General features: G+C 39.3%; 1 protein-coding gene across 9 annotated transcripts in view; it reads left to right on the forward strand.

The window, feature by feature from the left end:
- The first annotated feature begins 1,396 nt into the window (after positions 1–1,396).
- Positions 1,397–26,246, forward strand: part of LOC139943330 (splicing regulator ARVCF-like) — a 134,905-nt gene continuing 110,055 nt past the window's right edge. For 5 of the 9 annotated variants that reach the window (XR_011786803.1, XM_071940157.1, XM_071940163.1 and 2 more), the window contains exons 1-2: positions 1,397–1,607; positions 18,736–18,842. The gene's annotated coding sequence lies outside the window, so the exon portion shown is untranslated. The remainder of the gene's footprint in view (positions 1,608–18,735; positions 18,843–26,246) is intronic. The other 4 variants (XM_071940162.1, XM_071940164.1, XM_071940165.1 and 1 more) reach the window with 1 other exon arrangement.

Consider the following 26,246-nt stretch of genomic DNA (forward strand, 5'->3'; position numbering starts at 1 on the left):
TCAGTTGGTAGAGCGCGGGCATGTTAAGAGGTCGTTAGTTCGAGTCCCACTCTAGTAAATTTTTATTTGTTCACCCCAAATCATTTACAAAATTTACCCAGTCAATTTCCTTTGTGGTGTTTAATGTAAACATTTGAAATAAAAAGTTGAGTCTCCTTCAAAGGTGATCCCCTGGCTGCCGCTTCCCAGGTTGTACGGTGTCTTAATTTGGATGTGATCCCTGGCCGCACTGCAGTGAACGGTTGTACCCACCCCCCCCCCCCAACAAAGATATGGACAAAATAGGGAAACTGCCAGCCTAGGCCTAGATAGCTCTGTTGGTAGAGCCCGGACACGTTAACCTGGAGGTCGTTGATTCGTTTCCCACTTAAGTAAATTTTTCTTTGTACAAAAATAAAAGGAAATTTAGTTGTGACTCGAAGTATGACATGTTGGTTTGTTACTGCGAAACAACCAAAGGAAAAATGAGTTTGTAAAACTAAAAGTGAAAAGCTTAGCGGCTGATTTTGTGCTTACTGTGCGATTTCTATTTCATAGCGCTGCTAACCGTAAGCACACGAAAAGGCATGCTATCCTTATGGTGCTTACCGCACAAATACAAATGATGTCACAATGCAAATCCACGTAATATGGTCGCCCAATTTTTCTGCTAACCTTAAGCAAATGTTTCTGCTACAGTAAGCATGCAAATTTGCTTACCGTTAAGCAGCCCTATAAAATTGGGCCCTTGTCTCAATCGACATCAGTAATTTGTTACTTGTTATTTCTTTTACCTGCAATAATTAGTTCATACCTTGCAAAATGTCATGTAAATGGTTTTATAACCTCTAAAGGAATTTTTCGCACCAATCTAATTTAAAATGCTCAATGCTGGAAAGATTTGTCAATCTTATTCTAAATAAATAAAAAGTTTGTTAAATTAACCTGTTTTCAGTGTTTTAAATTTTTTAGAAGGAAGTTCATTCTGCTTAATGATGCTATGTCAGATTTTTTGCCCCAAAATCTGTTTACTAACAGATACAGAAGTTTTTTGAAAATCCAGTGCCAATCCAAATTGTTGCAGTTCACTAACATACTGAAAAGAAGATATATGTAGGCTTCAATCCCGACCATAATATCTCGTTTTGAACAATGAACCTAAAAACTCCCTGATAAAGTTTTGAGACCTAGAGCGTGATTAAATTCGCGGCGGACATAGGCCCACTGAGATTTCAAAATAGTGTGAAATCCAGAGATAGGCCTACCGCAAAAAAGTTTTTAAACTTCTAAGTTCAAGCAAGGAAAATAGCAGTAATGGATGTCTGTGGCACAATTGCCAAATGGAGTCTGTCCCAGCCTCGCTTTGTTTGAATTTGTCTAGCCTGTTCACTCTAACCCGAAAACCAAAGACAGACAGTGGCCCCAACGACGACTAATCGACTCTTGCGGTAAGTGCAACAGCGCCCTCTTGTTCCAGAGGGGAGCCGTTACATTATGGAAGAGCCAGGCGGGGTCGATTGATTGACACAAACAAACGCTTTTCAAATGCATGAATTAGACACTTGGTCGTCCGTTGGACTATTCAGACGGAGTTGACTTATTTTGGACTGGATTTTTACTATTTTCTGGTAAGTGTCTTTTAACAACTATACTTGTACCTGATATGTGGTGATATTTCCTTTGAGAATTATCCGAGAATGGTGTTATTAGAGGTTTCTGGGTCGACTAAAACATGAGGTTTCAACGCCAGACAAAATGACTGGGAACTGGTTTTTCGCTGCATACACACCGCATACCATGTGTGCGCTACGTGCAGGGGGGATGGTGTATGTATTCAATTCATCATGTTTATGAACCGAAAGAAACCACGAAACTGATATTTTTATTCAAGGGATTGTTAGGTACTGCCACCGTTTTTCCCCTTCAAACAACTTGCCTCTTAGTGTCGACATGTCACTAACAACTTTTATTTCCTTTTTGATTAATCTATTCAAATTGATAATCGGTTTTTGATCAACAAAATTGAGAAGGTTTTCAAAGTCGACCTGTTTGAATCTGTTTGTGTGTGTGCTTCTGGTGCTCGAAGTCGGGGTTGTGTGGTCACACACACCGTGATTTGTTTTTACATGGTGAAAAAATGTTAACTGGTACGTTTCTAAATTAAACCTTGTTGACAATCTATTGACTTGTTATGCTCATGTATTTGACAAGGTTTAAAATATAGGATAGGTTTGACATTTCTACCTCCATGGTTTGACCATTGGAAAAGTTTCCGTATGGCGCCACCACTTTTTCATTCGAAATAAAATAATACAGTATCTAATTTACCTGATTGATATATCCCTTTTTGTAAAAATGAGTGAAAAAGTGGTGGCGCCATACGGAAAGTTATCCTGACTTTCTTTGCAAAAGTCAAAATACTAGTTTAGTTAGTTGTTTTTATCATCACTTGTTGTGTGGTCACAGAGAAGTTGTTTACAAAAATTAAACTTGAACAAACTGGTGAAAAATGTGGTAGATTCTAAATTAATCATTGTTGATAATTATTTGTAATCCTACTGTATTTTACAAGGTTTTTTTATTACATGATAGACTTGACTTTCTTTGGAAAGTCAAAATACTTGTTTAGGTACTTGTTTTACCCCTTGTTTTTATATAACATAATTGACTTGTTTGTTGTGTGGTCACATACAAGTTATTAAACAAGAAAATAACAACCTGTTGAAACATGTGTAAGTTTCTAAATTAATTATTGTTGATAATTATTTGTTAAAGACATTGGACACTATTGGCAATTGTCAAAGACAGGTCTTCTCACTTGGTGTATCTCAACATATGCATAAAATAACTAACCTGTGAAAATTTGAGCTCAATTGGTCGTCGAAGTGGCGAGATAACTATTAAAGAAAAAAACACCCTTGTCACACGAAGTTGTGTGCTTTCAGATGCTTGATTTCGAGACCTCAAGTTCTAAATCTCAAAATCAAATTCGTGGAAAATTACTTCTTTTTCAAAAACTAAGTCACTTCAGAGGGAGCCGTTTCTCACAATGTTTTATAATATCAACCTCTCCCCATTTCTCTTTACCAAGTAAAGTTTCATGCTAATAATTATTTTGAGTAATTACCAATAGTGTCCACTGCCATGGTTTGTTATCTTAAAAAAATACATGATAGGCTTTCTTTGAAAAGTAAAAATAGTGTGGTATTTTTTTATCACATTTGACTTTGGAATGCATCAGTTTCAGTCAGTCTCTGTGGTTTTGTACCAGAGTACAATCCATTATGGTGTGACTCAACGCATATTTGAACGGTGATTGATTAGTGACTGAGGTACGTCATAGTGAAAGGTCAGTCAGGTGTAAAATCTCTCCTATGGCAAGGTTTAGTAAAGAGAGACCCAAGGCCAAATTTAGTTTTGTGGTCCACAGATTTTCCAATGAAGTCTATGAAAATGGGAAAACACAATAATTTTGTGGAAAAAACTTGGTATCCTGTCACCACTTTTCACAAATGTTTTACAAAAAGGATTTTCTCATGGTGCGCAGGATGTAATAGACTTTTTTTAAAAACTTTTTATCTCAGGTTCAAAATTGTGTTAAATTGCCAATGTCTAGTTAATACATTATAAACTTCAAAGGGGTAATTTGTAACAATTTTATATATCAACAGCTCCCCAGTGCTCTTTTACCAAGTAAGTTGCTATGGTCATTAACTTTGGAGTCACTACCAAAGGTTTACTCTCCCCTTCCAATGGGCTGTCATGTAATGTCTATGGCATACACTACATGCACACTAAGCCATGTTTCATCACCATCAACTAGGACAAGTCGATCATAAATTTGGGGTATAATGATGTTGTTGTAATTGCATAGCGCATGCTTTTTGACAACCTTATTACGCGTTATGAGTTATGATTTTAATGAAAATACTCTTCCATCGAGTTTCAGAGATGTGTGGATGAATGATGAGAAACGAGGGCCCAATTTCATGCTTCTGCTATGCACAACAAAATTATGCTTACCAGATAAAGGTTACCAGCTAAAATAGAATGCCACACTGTGACTGGTACCCTGCTCATTTCAGCTAAGCAGAAAATAGTTGAGCAATACTTACTGCCACTCTCGACTCATTGTAATTTTAGGCCTAGACATGTAGGTTTTGAATTTCAAGAGCATGGCACAATTTCCATCTGTTCTGTAATACTTATAATGGTAGTATTTAAAAAGGCTGCTTACCAAAATGGACTTGTAAAACAAGCCAACCGACAAGTCAAATGACAGTTAACTGTTCCTGCTTGCCAGTCACTTAAAACGTAAAAGGCAAACCCAGTATTGCCATAGACTATTGCCTTGTTTGATGATAGACGGCTCAAAGGAAGTTGTTGGGGCAATTCAGGAAATGGGAAAGTCATCCAAGAGAAATCCTTCGGAAGGAGTCTGTAATTGCGATATTATACATACAGTAGCAATTGCTTAAAGGAAGGGTTTACTTTTGGTAATTACTCCACAAGTTAAAGACCATGACTGGTGTTTTGCCAGTCAAGTGGGTCACTGTAATTAAAGGCAGTGGACACTATTGGTAATATTACTCAAAAATAATTATTAGCATAAAACCTTACTTGGTGATGAGTAATGGGGAGAGGTTGATAGTATACAAATATTGACTGCTTCGAGTGCTATGGTTAAAACTATGACTCCCGAGGTGATCCCCGGAGCGTTCTATTTTCCCGAGACGTGTGCTAGTCTTCGGACTAGCGCATGGCAAACCGACGCACTATCACACGGCAGTCGTCTAGCAAAACTAAGACATGTCATGTGACGCGCTCTAAACCAATGAGCAGGCAGAATACTTGCAAGGGGTGTTATAATATAAAACATTGTGAGAAACGGCTCCCTCTGAAGTGACATAGTTTTCGAGAAAGAAGTAATTTTCCACAAGTTTGATTTTGAGACCTCAGATTTAGAATTTGAGGTCTCGAAATCAAGCATCTGAAAGCACACAACATCGTGTGACAAGTGTTTTTTTTTCTCATTATTATCTCGCAACTTCAAAACTTTGTTCTGTGCCATGTACTTGAAAGTAAAGCTCCTTTACTCTACTCGAACTTTGACTTGGTCAAACGAAATTCCCTCTTGTCCAAACCAGCTTTTTTTTTAGAAGCCCCCACTGCGCCAGTAAATGGAAGACCCAGTTAAGAATTTATTCAAATGCTGGTTAATATTTGCACAACATATGTGCTGCAATCAATATGTATTAATAATTAACCGTTATGAAATATCATATCTGCACACAGATAAGGTTTAGACTCTCAGAGGGATAGTTCTGATATTAATTTTTCATTTTTAGCACAGGAGAGAGAAAAGTACAGCTAGGGGTCATGCTATTTATTGCTTAATGTGTGGTTCATTTGTTATAATTTGTCAGTTTGTTTGTATTACAATTAAAACTACCTGTGTTGCTCACAGGCATGTAAATGATTGTAATACATTTTAAGGCAGATGTGTTTAAAAGTATTTAAAGCACATTTTTATGTTTGCTGCATTAAAATCTCGGTCAAAGCTTCTCTTACTATTGGGTCAAGTCATTTGTAAGAAAATGTGCTCACACTGTGCATGATAGCAGATGGATCGCTGCAGGACGGCACTTCCGTAAACGTCTTGTTCGGAGGCTATGCTGTTTAAGTGCGACTGAGGGAATAGCGCCGGCGTGTCAATCTCCTCTGGGATTGGCTGACCCAAATTAGAAATCCCCGCAGTAAAACTTTTTACTGACCAATGAATGACCTTTATTGTATACTGATTTACAGAGGTTGAAATTAACACTGGAAAGAGGCTAGAGGCCAGTAAATTTAGTGACAGGCTTTTAAACTTAAAGGAACACGTTGCCTTGGATCGTTCGAGTTGGTCTTTGAAAAGCATTCTGTAACCGTTTGTTTGAAAATACATATGGGTAGAAAGATGTTGAAAAAGTAGAATACTATGATCTACACAAATATGCCTCGAAATGGCGTGGTTTTCTTTTTACCTCGTCGACTAACACGGTCGGCCGATCCAAGGCACGTGTTCCTTTAAGATCGGTCAAGTCACTCCATATGGAGGGTTACAATTTGAGAGAAAAATATACAAGACTGCAGGGCTTGTAGCTCATAGTGTCATGGCCGGGGATTTGAACCAAAAATCTCCCGATCAGAAACACCAGAGTTTGAATTCGGTAACCGCTCGGCCACGACACTTCATACGTGTTTACAACTAACCAAAACTGAATTTCAAGTTTTCTGCTCTTTTTTTCGTTTGTTCGGTGGGTGGCTTTTTATCTCATGTAGGACAGAATACTGAATGACAAAGTTTCCTTAAAATAACAATGTGAGTTATTCCGTATTGTATTCTCTTGTAAAGTAATATTGCCTGTGGGGGAGAGCAAGTCCTTGGGTGTAGGGTGACAATGAAGGGGTCCGGAACCAGACTCGTTCATGAGTAAAATGGCTGCCTTGTTGTTTTTGTTGACATTCTTTGCCGCTGAGTTTTCAATGGGTGCGTAATTGACCATTAGTCTGTGTGTGTGGAATTTCTAGACAATAACTGTGAATGTGTACATTTTATTCACTTGTGTTCCTCAGGTCACCTATACTTCATAGTACAAGCATCAGAAAGGCCCATGGTACAAGTGTATTCTCGGACCATTGGACCATACATGTATTTTAATGAAATTTGCATGTTGGCCTTGAAAGTCTATGTGTCGTGTTTGTACTGTGTTGGCAATTGCAAATTGTAAAGCTCACATTCGTGCAAACAACAGACTTGTTGTTACAATTTCTTACAAAATACAAACATGTATCATGTAGTGTTCATTTGCTTTGTCGAAAGCAATATGCTATGGTACATCTATTGTTGAATCACAGTGTACAACAATGCAACCATTTGTGGATTTTTTTTACCTGATTTAAGGAAAGCACTGAGTATACATTGGAATGCTTATAAAGGCACATTTGAAGGTCATAAGTAGATTGGTTTTTGTTAGCATAATGCTGATAATATGACCTTATGGAGGTGGAGTAGAACGAACAGTTTACAAGCTATGTGAGTTAATGTATATTTGGTTTGCAGTTACACCATGTGTAAATCTACTTGCCAGGTACATGTAGAGTTGTTCTTAGAGAACTGTCTTGCTATATTCTACTGCCGCAGAGTAGATAATCGGAGGTTCGGGAGACTTCTCAGTTCTGAAAAGAACTGTCCTGCTTTTTAACTATTACCAGGGCGGATGGTATAGAAAATAGACTGGACTACTACTTTAGCTTTTTTTTTATAGGATCGTAGTTAACTGTACTGCCGCGGAGTCAGTTCTGAATTGGTCTCAACGTTTCGACTAGCTTGCTCTAGTCGTCGTCAGGAGACTATGTGAGTTACTTTACAAAAAGCTATAGCACAAGGCCTGATGTGCAATTAATACTGATTTTGGACTACATAGTTTGATTTATGCATGCATGTACTATGGGAAATTTATGCGGAAAGAAATATTGTAATGTCCTTGTTTTGGGGTATAGTTTTGGGGGCATCAAATTATAACACTAAAATTGAATTTATACCTACTGCCATATTATTTGTTGTCTGGCAGTAACAGGCCTGATACTTCACGGAGGCAACAAAGGCGATTGCCTCCGTTGCCCCTTGCCATTGCCTTGATGCCCGTGAAATGCTCCAGTAGAAATTTACAATTTCCTCATAGGGTGCCCTTGCCAAAGAGAAAATTGCCTTGGTGCCCCTGCCCTTTCAAAAACGAAGCATACAGCCCTGCAGTAATCAAAAACACATAATTTTGTATAAATGTAGGCACTGTCACATTCACTGTCAGAGAATGACTAATTACAAAGCTATTTATTGATGATCGATACACATAGTAGTTTCTGTTTGACAGAAAGTCGGCGTATGTGGGATGACAAATGCATGTGGTTTTCTGAGGGGATTTTTGTGTAAAATGGTTTTCAAGTTCTTTTACGTGGTGTTACTTTCAATTCCATCGATTCACACCAATCTCGTGCACATTGGGCCTGGAATTTCATCTTTGACAGGGCAAGGCCATTTTAATTGAATTGCAAACCCTGGCACTTCCAATCGGAAAGTCTTTGGGAAATTTTTGATAGAGCACAAGGCCAAGACCAAGCTGTTTTAAAGCACAACAAGTAGCTTGGAATTGGAACATAACAAAAGTAAGCTTACCAGAATAAGGTTACCAGCAAAACTACCACCATACATGATGTACGATTTGTGACTGGTATTCAGCTCCTTGCTGCTTAGCAGAAAATTGTTAAGTTATAAATAAATGTTTTCTTTTTGAAAATGGGTCAAGGGCAAAAGAAGCAATCTGTGCTAACCAAGGCCTGGCAGACGCTTCTTTAAAAAAAAAAGATAATTAAATTTTGTGAACTTGTTGTAAATGTTTAAGAGAAATGCAGAGTTTTTGTGTGGCTGTCATCACAGTGTAACTGTCTACTGGGCAACAAGGAAAATACTAGGTATTGGAGGCAGTCTATGTAATCGCAGGCCTTGCTGACTGCTTTAAATTCGAATTAAAAAAAAAGTAATTAAATTTTTGAGCTTGTTATGTTTAAGAGAAACACACCATAGTTTTTGTGTGGCCGTCATCAGAGTGGTACAATGTAACTGTCTGTTGTTTGTTGTGGTTGGGGGGCTGCATGTAGTGACTGGTGGTTTTAATTATTTTATGGATGCTAGATTAATACCTTATGAAAACAGATTGAGAAGGAGTGGTCCTTAGTTAAGTTATTAGGGGAATGGAAATATCATTGGGACATCTGGCTGACATAAGTATCAAGAGTATCTTTATAAGTACTTCATTGTATACTGAACCATGCAGTGACATTAGTCATTACATCGAACAGGGTCAAATTTCAGAGCTTCTTTTTAAAAGCACAAAAAGCAGCTAAGCATAACATCATTATGCTCACCAGGTCCGGATTGGATCGAAAGCTAAGGCCATCTACCCTTTTCATTATCATTATACTCACCAGATACGGTTTGCAGCCAAACTAGTACACCACTTTTGGCCAATTTCATAGCGCTGTTTAACGGTTTGGAAGTCTTTGTGCTAGCAGAAAATTTTCTGGAAAGCATTGCGTATTTTACCGTTTTTAGCAAAAAAATAACCAAGGCAACCAGCTTAAGTGTTCACTGCGTTTATGTCATTCATTTTCATACAGAACGCACTGCGTTTATGTCATTCATTTTCATACAGAACGCACTGGTGGAAGGTTAGCATGCCTTTTCCCTTTCTGTTGTACGACCGTACTATGTAGCAGTATGGAATGGAAATAATAACACAGTAAGCACAAAATGGGCCTATGTCACAACACGGCTGAAAAAACTGAAATATAATTTTACATGTACATGTAGTAGAAAATTTGTCAAGCAATATGTTCCGTTTGGACAAATACATAGGCCCACATTCCCACATGTATTTTTTATAACAGAAATTGTAAAACTACCAGCCCGAGTCCCTGACAATCTCCACTGCAATTGCATTCCACATTGTCAGAAACAAAAATAGTAGGCCTAAACCCAACTGATAACGATCTAAGTAGATCAATTTACTCCGTGACAAAATTGAAATATTACCGCAGCTTAAAATAGCCTAATTATGAAATCCGTTTGTTTACTTTACATTTTATAATAATAAAAAAGAAATCGTGAAACAGTCCCAGCAGAGAGACAGACGACAGCTATTAGTTCCAGTTCATTTGTGGATTTTCTGCCATTCATAGACGGAACCCTACGCAACGTTTTAGTGCCAGTTGTGAGGAGTCCATTGTCGACCCTTCAAAGCCTATTGTCGGTTCTGAAAATTCCATTGTCTGGGTGTCCGTTATCAACATGTTTGTGTGAACTGACGAACCCCTCGGCTATTTACATTCTACACAAACCCAAGATAAAAAATTGGAGTTGAAGACAAAATGTTGTCATGACTTTGGTGTGCAGCTTTCGTTTTGTAATGCGACCAGGGCCAAATTTTAATAAAGCTTGTAAGCACAAGAACTTGCTTAGTACCAAAAACGTTAGCTTAGCAAAAATATTGTGTGAACGGATGAACGTCTACTAGGCGATTTACACAAATTCAGGCCTGTATGCTTCGTTTTTGAAAAGGCAAGGGCACCAAGACATTTTCTCTTTGGCAAAGGGCACCCTATGAGGAAATTGTAAATTTCTACTGGAGCATTTCAAAGGCAATGGCAAGTATCAGGCCTGCAAATTGGACGCGGAGATAAAAAAAGGTTGGAACTGAAGACAAAAATGTAGTATTGACTTTGCTGTGCAGCTTTTATGTTTTGTGTGACTACATGTAGGCCTCGAAAAAATTAAATTGTTTTAAAACTTGTGGAGACACTATTTAAGTCACAACTGCTCTACACTAAATAGAGAGAAACTCATTTATAAAATGTGAATCCACATCTTTTTCTGTAATTTTAAAAAGATTTGAAGGTCATGGATGTTATGGTCCCAACATTGTGCTCAATAGTGTCAAGATTACTGTCTGTCCAGTACATGTAGCTCCATACACAGGCAGGGCTGTATGCTTCGTTTTTGAAAGGGCAAGGGCACCAAGGCATTTTCGTCTCGGTAAAGGGCACCCTATGATGAAATTGCAAATTTCTACTGGAGCATTTCAATGGCACCAAGGCAATGACTAGGGGACACGGAGGCAATCGCCTTTACTGCCTCCGTGAAGTATCAGGCCTGCACAGGGAGCGATTTCGTTCAGCAACTTCGCAGAGCAAAACAATTACCTTGAACTTATTTTATGCACACTGAATGCCAATAGTGAGTAGCAAATGATGATTTTTGAGTAGCAACTGATGATACATTTTGTGGAGCATTTTGCTCTGCTACACGAAGGAAATCGTTCACTGACTAGAACTATAATGTATAGGATTGATGGAGGCAACAAGGGCGATTTCCTCCATGCCCCCTGGTCATTGCCTCAGTGCCTCAGTGCCCTTGACATAATGCTCCAGTTTCCAGTAGAATTTTACAATTTCCTTACAAGGTGCCCTTTACCATGTTTACCAAGGAGGAAATGCCTTGGTGCCCTTGCCCTTTCAAAAACGAAGCATACAGGCCTGTAGTACATGTACAACACATGGCCATTAGACTTGGGTGTAAATTTGCATTATTTTCCTTTCTCCGGCACTGTCTGGGGGTCCCGCCATGCAGAAGCTAAAGCGACTCCTGGGGATCTGTGGTACATGTAATGTGTAGGCGGACTGATTGGTAGATGATTCAGACAAACTATTTGTGGTCCCACTGATGCATCACTCATCCACACCCATTTAAAAATATTGATGCTGGTTGCATTTCGTTGTTTACCTGTATCAATCATTTATTTGTTGCTTCATCTTTTATCATCGAGATAAATTTATACCGTTCACAGCGTTAAAATTTTTTGTCAGTGAAGAGTCATGTAAGTAGGCCAATGGTTTGAAGTTATCAGTTGGTTAAATGCTTTCAACATCCAGTACGAGTTATTTATTATTTTTTACATGTAGCCCCGGGCAAGGCCTTTTTGGGTGGTGGCAGGAATACCATTAGCTCGATACTTCATGGAGAGTCGTTGCCCCGCATGCATTTACGCGATCGAAAAAATAGATAAATGGCAGTCGTCCAGGATCTGTCTGAGAAAGCCATAAAAATATCTTGAAAATGAGGACGAACAACACGTTGTTACCATGTAAGAATAGTGGCCTATGTTTCTGTTAATGTTTTGTCTATGCTGCAGTTTAAAATCTGTTAACACTCGTAGCACTGGCCCACTACAAGCTTTGCTTCTTAAATGGATCCCTCCGCAGTGTCAACATTGTTATGCATCTATTTCTTCAAACCTATGTTGTGAAACAATTATTTTTCATTGTTGTAATAATTTCTTGTGACTGCTGTTTGATATTGGTTTTTTTTTGTCTTTTGATACTGTGGAAATAAAATGAACCTTGAACCTTGAACCTTGATGGATGGCCCAAAATTCTGACAAGTTTTTCCCGGGACCCGCTCTCATGCCTGTGTAATAAACTTCATCAGAACTTGAACAAATTTTCATATCACAAAATAGATAATATGGCTTATGGTACTTTGAAAGTTACAGTATCTAGAAACTTCACAAATCAAATCAATAATAAAACAAACAAATGGATATTTGTATTTTACTCTCTTCAATTCAAGCGAGTCCCTACCATTAAAAAAACAAAATACAGCTTGCAAACTTCAGTACCTTAGTCCATTTTTGTCATTCCTACATGTACTTGCGCACATATTTCATACCCCGTGTTTATTTGACTCCAAAGCAAAACCCATGCTGCATATGTCGGTCCTACAACATTTAATGAGGCTCCCAACCCACGATTACAGCAGCTAGGATTGATCCCTCAGCCCCCCCCCCCCTTCTCCGTGACAGACGTTGAAAACTCATAAAACATACCAAGTGCTGCCCGACCCAGATCAGGGGCAAATTTCTGTAAATAGAAAAATCCACATTTCAACAGATGATTCTGGTGTATGATGGATCGACTTTATCCCAAGACGGGTTGGTGTTGTCCATTTATTATCATTTTTTAGTGGGGCCCATGAGAAGGGAAAATTCCAGCTTGAAAATTGTCAAGTTTGTACGCAATTGTTAGGGTGCATTTTCCTGCAAGTTTTGGTGAAACTAGATTCTTGTATCGAGCCAGAATTTATATTGTGACTGATTCCGTCAAGCAATTTTGCATCTAATGTAAGGCCTGTACAATGTAGGTATAGACCTTTATCACGTTGTCACCATCTTGGTCATGTTCCCTGTTTCCACCAATAACAGTAACGAATGCAAACATTCATTGCGCATGGCACCAGACTATTACTTTGCAGGCCTGTATGCTTCGTTTTTGAAGGGGCAAGGGCACCAAGGCATTTTCTCTTTGGCAAAGGGCACCCTATGAGGAAGTTGTAAATGTTTACTGGAGCATTTCAAGGGCACCAAGGCAATGGCAAGGGGCAACGGAGGCAATCGCCTCCGTTGCCTCCGTGAAGTATCAGGCCTGATTTTGTCCAGCCTCAGTTTGGTTACAATCGGTTGGAATGGAGTTAAATCAAGATGGCCACACTGTGATAAAGGTCTATAGTGTGCAACTTCAGATTGTACTCATTAGAAGTTCATTAGAAGTTCTAAGCCAGAATAACTTTTTATGCATTCGAAATCCAGCAGTACATGTACACTGTAGTAGTCTGGTAGTAGGCCATCTTTTGTTCACAAAAAGATTGACCTTGTACATTGTACATTCAAAGGACTTTCTGGCAGGCAAGTATGACACCGAAATTTGAAATTTTCTGTTATCATTTACACAAGAGTTCTAAAAATAATAGCTGATCAAGTGTTGAGATACTGTGCATTCTTTCATCATATCAAAAGTTGATAAAAATCAGAGAGTGCAATCTCCATAAAATATCAGCTCAAACAATGTCTTCTTCCATTAGACATGGTTTGAATTGTGCCTGCAGAAAGTGGCTCTTTTGTATACATGTGATGTCACAGGTTATAAGTGCCATTCACACGACATCAATTTAACTGGGGTCCCATGCTTCATTTTAGCATGGTTGTAAAATACAGCAATGTTTGACAAATTTTGCAAGAGAACTTGTTTACAGTAGAATTGTTGTTTTCCTTTCACCTGATCCTACATTTTGTAAAATTATACAACCATGCTCCAAATTAGCAATGGGACTAAGGTTACAAGGGACCCTTGCTAAATTGCCTTCGTGTGAAAGGGGCTATAGTCTACAATGGACAATGTGAATCTGATTTCTAAATTAGTCGAGTGTTTACATGTCTCGGATCACGCCAGAGAAAATTCCACAAATATCTCCGAGCCCTGTGTTCAAACTTCAGATTAAGAAATCATTCACAGATGTACAGTGTCAGATGTATTATTATCAACAAATGAAACCATTGAAAAAGAAAAATAGAGGGTAATTATCAAATGTGATCACAGTTAATAAGGCAGCCGTGCCAGATAGCACATTCCTGGAATATTTTCCGGATAGTTCAGCCGGGGCCAGACAAAACTTTGATTCCAAGATTCATGCGTCATTCACCATGTTACAAAAACACAGGTTTGGGACCAGAGATATGACAGTACAAACAGTGTGGCGTTGATAGGGTATAGTCTGTGGTCCTTTCTCTGTGTTGGGACAATGTCTGTGTGGGTATGGCAGTATGGACCAGGTTGCCTCAATAGCAGACCCGCAGACCTTTACTGGCCTCAGACTGCTTGCTATTTTTCCGTTTAGGCCACAAAACAAAATGTTTTGTTTCCTGTTACCCGACCGACCCTAACTTTATGCCGCAATCATAATCTTTTTATAAAATAAATAAATAAGTTTTTAAAAAAAGATGTTAACATAACCCCCTAAAACTTTCCAACCAACATATATTTTAAAATGTTATGTAAAGCCTGGTATGTAGTATACACTGTATAGGGGGCCTGTAAGTACTTCCTGCAAATGTGAATGCGATACAAGTTTTGACGTTGACAAATTCGCAATGAATAACTCGCAACTCCTGTGAACATTCGCTGCGAAAACAGCCCTGTGATGTCTAAACTCGCTTCACATTCGCAGGACGTATGAACCAGGCTTTTCCCGGAAACAAAACCTTTTTTTCTTTTGGCCTTATGAGAGTACCTTCAACACTGGCTGGGTTTGAATTGGGCCCCATTGTTGTCCCGTTAACAATGGTAAATCAGTCTTGAACTGCCACAAAATACAGTATTTATGTCAATACTGGATCGTGCATGCGGGATTGGCTGAGATTGAGCTAGGGCTTTCATGTGTTATGGGATAGAGGTCGACCTTTTATATAGAAAGTTTAGTCAATCTGACCCTGAATGACTAAGTAGGCCTTTACAAGGTTTGTTTGTGATACTGCAATGCATTCGAGCTGCGATTTAAATGAATTGTGTCTAAACTGTTAAGGCCTACACATGTACTATGTCAAACAGGAACTAGAATAATAATAACATGCATTTATATAGCGCTTGATACAGGGTTTCTAAGCGCTGAAACTTAAAATAATTAAATATACTATAGATAAAGACCATGAAATGTACGATAACAAAAAGAAATCAAAAATTGTTGTAACAATAATATTTGGTTTTTATATAGCGCTTTATCACACCTCTGGTAGCATTATCAAAGCGCTCACTATACAGGTGTTGTTTTCCAGCACGATTTATAAGCAGAGGCTTTTAATTATTAGTCCCATTTTTGTAGCACTTTCTCTTAGATTGTTTCTAAAGTGCTGCACAGACCATTGGCTTTGTAATGTCCAATTCGAAGGTTGTTACAAGTAAGTGTCTTGTTCAAGTGCCATGACTGGGGCTCGAACCCACACTCTGCTGATCAGAATGCCCAGAGCTCTTAAACCGCTCGGCCAAGACAAGCCGGTAGAAGAAACTTTTAAGATCGAACAGAAATTTATCTAAGAAATAATTCATGCATGAATTTTTTCTCAGATTTCTAACTATCATCATCATTAGACCGTGTAAGTTTTATGTAAATCTGTGATCTTCACGATTTTTGTTCCTTACCAATTCTGTAACGTTCCTTAAAACAAGTAGGCTAGACACTTTCACATGCGACTTTTATTGGAGCTTTATTGATAATCTTGCCTAAAAGTCAAACATGTGGACAGATTTGACATCCGTGTGAAAATAGCGCAACAGTTTACTTCAGGGCCATTTTCTCAGCAAGTAGACACTATTCAGCTGAAACCTTCACATGTGACTTTTATTGTGTCTTTCGTTATGTCTTGCCTGTAAATCATATGTTGATAACTACAATGTATGTATGAAGAACAGATTCGACAGTGAAAAAAAACGTGACCTTTTTTTGCTGTTTTCTCAGAAAATAGACACTGCGTTCAGCTGAAACTTTCACATGTGACTTTTATTGTGTATCTTTCTTTTTAACTTGCCTGTGAATCATTTTGTTGATAAAACTCAATCAATGACCTTACAAAGGGTCGTTGACTTCTTGATGTTGGTTTTGTAAATTAATTCGTTGTCCCTCTGGTCAGGTTGGTGTGGATTTTTTAGAGTGCCTCTGGGTTTTTTTGCAGAAGGAAAATACTCTTCACAGCTTTGCGAACCCTCAAAGAATAATATTCGGTTTGATCAAGAGCTATGTGAGCAATTTTTGTAGCATTTAAATCGGGACAGAGTGGAGGGGAAAGGTACATGGTAAAATTGTTTGTTTAACAATTTGGGGGTATTATTTGTGTGCACTGTTTTTCAGAGTTTATCTACACTGTATGTGACACTAAGCGATCGTTGCCAAATTTCATGGATCTGCTTACTGCCGAATTCTGCGCTTACGATCACCATTCTCTGCTTACGTGCAAGCTAGATTTGCCTACATGTAGTTAAGTGGAGTACATACGCGCACGACCCGAAATTCCCTGCTAACCTGTGAAACACGCTTGACGCATACACAGAATTCCCTGATGTAGTGTATGGGCAGTCAGGTTGGTGTAGTGAGTTCTTTCCTCCCCTTCCACCTCTGGGGACCCCGGTTCGAATCCTACCGGAGGCACTTTGTGGATTCGGTTTTCAGTCCCTACCTGACAGCATGGGTTTTCCCTGAAATAGTTCTATGAGGTTTTCCTCCCACATCTCAAACCTAAACTTCCGTCTTTGGTTTCTTGGCTAGTAGTAGTACAGTGAATTTAAGTTCTACTCCAAATGGCCTCACAACCAGAATACATGAAATGAAATGGTTCACTGGGTACCTGTACTTTCAATGTTATCCATCATGTAAAAAAAAAGCTTTGTTCCATACGTAGTAAAGTTTGTCCTCTAAAGATCATTTAATGGCTGTGTTTATGTTGTACATGTACTGGCACAAATTTGCATACATGTAGGTACGTACATAAAAAGGTAAAAGGCAGTTAATTGCTCAACATTAGCATTTATACTACTTAAATTGTACCCTCATTTTTGTACAATTTACAACTGACGGAAATGCAGATACGTCATGCAAATTTATTCCTCTTGGTTTTAAGTGTACAAACATGCAAAAGACACACAGTCAGGCCTGGTATTTCATCTTGAAGGCCGTTTTCATATTGCAAAGGGCACTTACACTGCACATTAGAAAATCTTAAAGTCAATTGGAATCTTTTGAAGGGGCACCAAGGCAAAGACTACCAATCCCGACCAAAATGCTTGGGCCTCCCCCTGTCTACTTCCCCTGACAATAGACACCGTTTTACCAAATTATGGCTTAAACCTTGCTATACCGATCCTTCATGGAACAGCATATTTAGTTGTGTTATTAGCAAAATCATATTGTGTCAGCCCTGCTGTTATTAGTTTAATGTAAACTCAGACCTTGTTTTATGACTGTAGTGTAGGTGATTGTTTCATTTCATTGCTGCATGCAATTTGTACATTGTTTGTATTCATGTGTCAATCAATATTTGTGTGAGGATATACAAATAATATACAACTAGTTACTGTGAACTAGATATTTTTAGTAATTATTATTAAAATATCTAGTTCACAGTAATGTTTTACTTTGTAATACAACACACTATTTGTTATACAAAATGTACACTGGGAAGTGAGTGAAGCTGTTTTGGTTTTGATTTTGGCCAAGCAAAATAAAAATTGTGTTTGTGTTAAAGGCCTGATATGTCACTGCATGAAGACTAGGAATACACAATTAGAGAAACGTTACTGACGGATTCAAAATTGGGGCATAAAAACTGATCTTTTTACATGACCAAAAACTTTGAAGTGAAATGTTTCTCAAAATGCTTTATACTATTGAAAGCTGCTGTATAGACCATGTGAACTTTGTTTACAATGAGTATGACCTTGTACATTCTTTCAGTATTCTGGCAGGCAAGATATTACACTGGTTCTATGGGAAAGTTGACGTTTTGTGTCATAATTTCCACACAAACCCAATAGTTGTGAAAGTAAAAGCTGGACAAGTTTTGAGATGTGCCCCCCTTTCATCATATCAAAAGTTGAAAAGAATTAGACAGGAATCTCCATAAAATATAACATTTTATGTTTTTTTTTTTTAAGGGGTTGCCCTTAACTTTTTTTTCAGCAGGACCAGTTGGCTTGATTTTTCACTGGTCCGCCAGGTTTTTGACTGGTCCGTCAATTATATTTTTTATTCGAGCCTGAAAATAGTTTTAAAGTAGTCATAGTTCTGTAGTACCGCTGCCGATATTTTTGACTGGTCAGCCGGACCAGTTGGCAGGGTGTTTCAGCTGGTCCGCCGCGTTTTCTACTGGCATTTGGCCAGCAGACCACTGTTGAGGCCGAACGCTGATGTCCAGGCTTTTTGGTTCTTTTGTAAATATGTGATGTCACAGGTTACATCGTCTATAGGCTCTAACCAAAAGTTTTTAATGCCATTTTGGGAAGTTGATTAACACCAAATGTATACCATCCCTTTAATTAAGAGTGTTTAAAAGATGAATCTGACTCATCAAGGCAATTATGTATGTATTAATTTTGTGTAATACATTTAATGAAAAAAATAGCAAAGTCTGCATGTTTTGTTACTTACACATACTCTGATACAGTCACCACTACAAATGTACTTCCTTTTTTACCTTCTCTTGAATAAACCACCACTACTTCCTTTTTACCTTCTCTTGAATAAACATCATCTACTCTCTCTCTCTCTCTCTTCCCACACAGACTCTGCTTACTGCCTAATGTGGATATACTAAACCCCCTGTGTTGAGACGCTTGCATTATCCGGTGACGTCACCTTGCCACACTCGGTAGGACAGAGTTATTGAAGGGTAAGTCACTGGCCCCCCTGCCAGCCGGGCTGAGATTGTTTTCAGGGCCCATGTCATGAATGAAATTGTGGTCGGGGCACCAGCTGCGTCTGATTTTGAAAAGTTTTGTTCCCTTGCGTTTTGTGTTTGTGTTGGAGTTTCATTAGAGAGCTAAAGATGTAAGAATGTGGTTTATGGGTGGCTGTGGTCTTTGGGGCTGTGGTGCTTAAGTAAACCAATTGTGGTGAACCTTTAATAATAATTATAATGACGGTGGCTTCTTATAAAGCGCTGAAAACCGTCCCATCAGTCGGTGATGCTCATAATGCTGCTCAATTGCATCTATTGGAAGTGTCGTGGCCGAGCGGTTAAGAGCACCAAATTCAAACTCTGGTGTTTCTGATCAGCAGAGTGTGGGTTCGAATCCCCAGCCGTGACACTTGTGTCCTTTTAAGCAAGACACTTTACCATTGCTTCGTCCTGGGACGTAAAGCCGTTGGTCCTATGTGTTGTGTAACGCATGTAAAAGAACCCAGTGCACTTATCGAAAAGAGAAGGGGTTCGCCCCAGTGTTCCTGGTTGTGGCTGCTTCATGCGCCGTAGCACCTTGTAAACCCTTATAAGTGCTACATAATTGGGTCTCAGAATCCATCACTGCAATAACCTTTCTGAAAGTTTGTGTACACTCAGCGCCTTGCGTACCTTGTTTGGTAGATATGTGCGCTATATAAGACTTTGATATTATTATTATTTGAAAACTCAAAGATTCTAAGGAGTTTAGATGGTTTATCTAAATTTGTAGATCTTGTTGTCAGTTTCTAGTTCATTCATGTAGCAGGTCTGACATTTCACGTATCAGAGGCAATGAAGAGAATTGCCTCCAGGCCCCCTTGGACCCCTTGAAATGCTCCAGTAGAAATTTACAATTTCCTCATAGGGTGCCCTTTACTAAGGAGAAAATGCCTTGGTGCCCTTGCCCTTACAAAAACAAAGCATACAGACCTGATGTACATAGTAGGCTAGGCAATGAGAGCTTTCAATTTGCAGTTGAATTCTTAAAAGCTTGCATGCATTACTGCACCCATTAGCTCCATCCAAGGGTTGGCTGACGTCCTTGTTTGATTAATGCAGACTTGAACACAGTTGCTGGTAGTAATGGAAGCTTTGGTACACTATACAATACTGTATGACTTTGATGGCTGATGTCATTGGTACATAAACCTTGTCCTTAACATAAGTGCAACTTACAGGACAGCATTAGACCTTTGCTGTCATGATCTGGGCCCAATTTCATAGCGCTGCTTAGCGGCCGATTTTTTGCTTACTGTGCGATTTCTATTTCATAGCGCTGCTAACCGTAAGCACACGAAAAGGCATGCTAACCTTCCGGTGCTTACCGCACGAAAATAAATGCGGCACAATGCAATTCCATAAACACGCAATATGGCCGCCCAATTTGTCTGCTAACCTGTGAAATACGCTAAGGCTTAAGCAAATATTTCTGCTTTAGTAAGCACGCAAATTTGCTTACCGTTAAGCAGCGCTATGAAATTGGGCCCAGATGTGATCATTGATGACACTAAAGTTTATCTCCATGCCTCATCTGATAAGAGAAATATGTGGAGGGGGGGGGGGGGCGGGGAATGATACATGCATCAAATTGATGGTCATCTGTCATAACAACACGTACACTATGCATTGTTGAATGTTTGTACTAAGAAGTTGATAAGGAAAGTGCATCAACACATTGTTATCAAGCATTATTATCTAAGGAAGTTGGGGGTGCAAGGCAGGGCCGTGGGAGGGGGGTTGAAAAGCTGGCTAGGGCCCAACTTCATAGAGCTCCTTATAAATGCATGTATGTGTACACGCCAAAAGCAAAACGAAAATTATGCTCACTACAGTATGTACAATTTGTGACAGAATCGGCGCTTATGGAAGCAGGGAATTCTGTGCTTATGAGCGTATTTCACGGGTTAGCATCGATTTTTGGCTTCTGTGCGTGTGTACTTCACATTACTAGGTATTCTACGCTTACAAGGCTAGCGCAGAAATTCGGCGCTTGCACGTAAGCGGGGAATCGTGATCGTAAGCGCAGAATTCGGCGGTAAGCAGAGCCATGAAATTGGGCCATGTTATACAACGCTATGGATAGCAGGGCACATCAACTTTCCTCTAGTAGTAAGGGGCACTTCTATGAGGAAAATGTAATGTAAATTGGAACTTTGCAAAGGGCACCACGGCAAAAGCACAGGGCACCACGGCAATTGCTTCGTTGGTGCCGTGGGTTATTTTTAGGCCTGGGATAGTGTTGTTTTGTTAGCTGTTCAAGTCGGTCATACTCAAATGGTAACGCCAGGTGTGTAATACATTCCCTTTTTAAAAATAGCCCTATCCGATCAGCGATGAAACTCTCACAGCATGTGACTCTATCAGACACATGTTTTTATTGAATCGATGCCCACTCTTTCATGCAGCTAATAAAGGCACTGGACACTGTTGGTAATTACTCAAAAAAAAAAAAAAATTGTTGCATGAAAACTTACTTGGTAACGAGAAATGGAGAGCTTTTGATAGTCGGCCTACAGTGTATGAAACATTGTGAGAAGTGGCTCCCTCTGAAGTAACATAGTTTTTTTTTGAGAGAGGTAATTTCTCACTCAAATATTAAAAGACTTCAGGCCTGAAGCCTTTTATTTAGGCATCTGAAAGCACACAAAATTTGTGCAACAAGGTTTTTTTTTTCTTTAATCAACTTCGATAACCAATACCGGTACAAATCAAAATTTTCACAGATTTGTTATTTTATGCATCCAATTCAGGCCTGATACTTCACGGAGGCAACAAAGCAGTGCCCCCTGGTCATTTCCCTGGTGCCCTTGAATTCTTAAATTCATTTCTTATAAGGTGCCCTTTACCAAGGTTTACCAAGGAGAAAATGCCTTGATGCCCTTGCCCTTTGGACAAAGAAGCATACAGGCCTCCCTCTACAGTGTGTTGGGATACACCAAGTGAGAATACTGGTCTTTGACAATTACCCAAAGGTGTCCAGTGCCTTTAAAGGCAGTGGACACTATTGGTAATCACTCAAAATAATTATTAGCACAAAACCTTACTTGGTAACGAGTAAAGGGGAGAGGTTGGTGGTATAAAACATTGTGAGAAACGGCCCCCTTAAAGTGACATAGTTTTCGAAAAAGAAGTATTTTTCCACGAATTTGATTTCGAGACCTCAGGTTTAGAACTTGAGGTCTCGAAATCAACCATCTAAACGCACTCAACTTCGTGCGACAAGGGTGTTTTCTTCTTTCATTATTATCTCGCAACTTTGATGACCGTTTGAGCTCAAATTTTCACTGGTTAGTTATTTTATTCATTTGTTGAGATACACCAACTGTGAAGGTTAGTCTTTGACAATTACCAAATAGTGTCCACTGCCTTTAAGAGGATGGCAAGCATTCTTGATGCCCCCCTGTAGTGCCGACGAGTATCATTGTCTCTCTGAGATCTAGAATAAGCTTGTCGTCTGGTTAGCCTGGCCTGTCGGCGCCCTCGCAGGGATGTGTTTGTCTGGGATGAGGTACTGATCAGAGGGAACGTTGAGTGAGATGATCAGGGTAGTTATTTCAGGGATGATCTCTCTTGAGGGATGGTGTATTCAAGTCATGCTGGGATGTGTACATAGCTGGTTTGGCCGTGGAGTTGCAGAAATATTTTCTTCCTCTAACATTCATGCAGACTCATTGAGTGTCTTGGACTCATTCAGAAGTGGAAGTAACTTTGAGTTTGAGTAATTACATGCAGTATCGTGTGTTACAATGAAGGGAAACTCACTTGGTCTGGAGCAATGGTGTTATAAGTCTTGAGGGATTGTGTATTCTAGTCATGCTGGGATGTGTACATAGCTGGTTTGACCGTGGAGATTGAGAAAATGAAGTAGTGGAAGTGGAGTTTGAGTAATGAGTGAACAGTAAAGTGCGGTCTATATTTAAGGAAACTCACTCAATCTGGTTGGTGTTTTCTAGACATGTTTGAATGTGTACAATGTACGGTTTGACCGTGGAGTTGTAATAAATGCTGTTTTCGTTTTGTAGATTACTCATTGAGAAATATGGAAGTTAAGTTTGAGTAATGAGTAAATTTAGAGAAACTCACTCGGTCTGGAAGAATGGCGTATTCCAGTCATGAAACTTAGGGAAACTCATTTGGTCTTGAGTGATACTGTTTTTTTTAGTCACGCTGAGAACTGAGATGACAGGTGTAGCTGTTCTGCCCGAGCAGTTCCTTTGAGACGCCTTTCGGTTGTGTGTAAAGCACAATATTAAAACCAATTATTATTATTGTTGGGTGTTCGCCATCTCTTCAACCTAGGATACAAAAAGGGTTGCCCCGTATCATGTGAAGTAGCAATTGTCCCGATAGTCTGAGAAATTCAAATTTGAAAAGCAGTAACATGTTACTAAGCAAGTCTTTGTACCAGGCTTTACATAAGGGAATGAAAGGGTAGCGACGAGTTCTTTAGCGGCTGTTTAAAACCGGCAGGGTCGTTGCCCTGCGAGGGCCTTTATTGCACGGCAACGTTCCTGCAAGGTTTTAAACGGACGTTTAAGAACGAGTCACTACTCTTTTATTCCCATTCATAAATGCCCTTTTGTTAAAACACGTACAAAAAAAATACAATTATAGACACTTTGACAATTGAAAATTTGAGGTTTGAAGTATTTTTTTCAGAAACTTTGTGAATCATCTGTTTGATGGGCATGGGTTGTGTGTATGCGCGCGCGCTTAGAAACAGATAACTGGCGCGCTTAGAAATAGATTACGCGCTGTTACTAATTGCTATGAATTGCGCATTCCGCGTGATAATATTGGCGTACGGGCACGCCCGACATGCGGAAGCCAGCCGGTTATGTATGCGAGCATTTGAATTACCCTTTTTGGGATCTCATAAAGATTATTGTATTGTATTGTATTGTATTGTATTGTATTATAAACAGCTCTAGCTGGTCATTATCAACCGTTTAAACACCCCCACGTGACGTGCTCTCCACCAATAGGAGTAGCGAAACTGTCTGGGGTATTTATGAATTCAAATTTAATGTAACTCGCAATATGGATTATTGCCTCATGTGTGACATGGCCTTTACATTTGAGGAATTTTCACATTCACATCTCATCCCCATAGTCCGATTAATCATTCCACCTGTCTCTATTCACTGCTTCTAAATTGATTAGGGGAGAGAAATTAGAACTCATCATCATCCCTGGGAATGAGTGCTCTGAAGTGTAATGGGAATGAGTATGCTATAAAAAGCTTGACCTCATTCCCAAGGCCAGACCAGCAGGGGGTTCCCCCTGGAGGAGTCTGGGAAATTCCAGCTCATCATCTGTTGGAGCTTGCACCTAATGTACCTTCAGGGGCTGGAGAGTCTGATTTCTTCCCATTGACCAGTGGGCTACATGTATCTACTAGGGTTTTGTTTTGTTTTGTTTTGTTTTGCTAATGGGTGATCTTGCCAATAAGGTAACTTGGCAAACTCCTACAAGGGGGTGAAACACCAAGCTGGCAACAGCCAATCTCTCTCCAAACATTGACTGAAAGTGGAGTTGGTGGCTTCAGAGTGTGGGAACATTTTGGGCTGCTGTGCACATTTTTGTGGGCTTGCAGAATTCTCTCCAAGTGGTCTAAATAAAATAGTTTAGTGTTTTAAAAATCATCCCTGTGTGAAAAAGGACTAAAAAGTTGAAAAATCTTGCGGAACTATTGAAACAACAAGCTACAACATGTACATGTACATCTAGGTAGGCCTAACTGTGGTCCTGCTGGATATTCACTAAAAGAGCGGGTATTACATTGTGAATGTTTGACATTTTCAGAGCCAACACTTCTCCCACATGCTTACATACCCCCAAGTTTACTACAGTAGTTTTTTTTTATGTAGTTACTTCTTATTTTTCACACCATGCAAATCTTAACACATCACTTGGCAAATGTAAAGTCTAAAACTGTGTATCTGAGGAACACGGCACTTTGACTAAACTCTAAAACAAATTTTACTTGACCCTTACAAATTTGAGAGTGTCTGTGTTACACATTGTAATTTTTGAAAAAGCAGGTACTGTCTTGACATTTTCAGAGCCAACACTCCCCCCAAAAGATATTTACACGTAATTCTACCCACAAGTTCACTAGTTTTACTATTGCTTTTATTTTCCACACCATGCAAAGCTTCAAACATCACTCAGCATTTATAGTCATTTAGCTTTGAATCTGAGGAACACAACATTTGCACTACACTCTTAATAGAAATCTTACTCGACCCTTACAAACTAAACTTGAAAGTGTCTGTGTTAGACAAACGTAAGGCACAGCATACAAATGTCTTATTCACCAACTCTGTGGGAAATCTTGCCTCCTGAGCTCTGAATGTCAAAATATTACTGTGAGGTCATGACCTCTCGGCTTCATGTATGGAAACAAAATAGAAACGACAAGCTGTGATTGGACTGTGTGGGTAATGTAGTTTGAAAGGCCTTGACCCCTGGACTTGTTATGTTGTGAATGGAAATTGCAATGGGGAGTGTTTAAAAATGTTGATATTTTTTTCAAATTTGTTTTGACCCGCCCGCCTATCCCAAATTTTGATTTATTAATACTTATTGACTATTTAGTATCTGGTCTGATACTTCATTGAGACATCCAGGCCTGATACTTCACGGAGGCAACGGAGGCGATTGCCTCCGTTGCCCCTTGCCATTGCCTTGGTGCCCTTGAAATGCTCCAGTAGAAATTTTCAATTTCCTCATAGGGTGCCCTTTGCCAAAGAGAAAATGCCTTGGTGCCCTTGTCCTTTCAAAAACGAAGCTTACAAGCCTCCTTCACTTTGTCAACGAAGAATACAATAAAGTCAGGTTGGTGCAGTGGTGTCTTGCCTCGCCTTCCACCTCTTGGGACCCGGTTCGAATCCTACCTGCGGGGCACTATGTGGATCGGGCTTTTCAGGCCCTACTTGACTTCGTGGGCTTTCCCTGGAACAATTCTCTGGGGATTTCCTCCAACTTCTAAAACTGAAATGTCTTCATTGTCTTCTCACTCACCTTGTCTGTAGATGCTGAAAACGCTTTCAAGTATTATCATAGATTTAGATGTAGTTGTTTCTTGAAAACTAGAGGATTTGAATGACTGTCATAATGTACTCTTAGAAAGAAAAAAAACCCTTTAAAATGACAACGTTCTGGTGTTATATTCAAAGCATGTCAGTGGGTCACCTGGGGATGTCAAGCCCTATAAGTAGAGGCATTATAGGGACCCTCCTTGGCTTAATTTTTAGACAATGTTGAGGTCAAAGGTCGCAGCGTTGGAAACCTCTCAGGGGTCTGATAATTTGTTTGAGTGGGTGTAAAGCAATGTGTCTGCTGGTACCT

Source organism: Asterias amurensis, chromosome 10 (genome assembly GCF_032118995.1).
Source record: "Asterias amurensis chromosome 10, ASM3211899v1".
Classification (NCBI taxonomy): domain Eukaryota; kingdom Metazoa; phylum Echinodermata; class Asteroidea; order Forcipulatida; family Asteriidae; genus Asterias; species Asterias amurensis.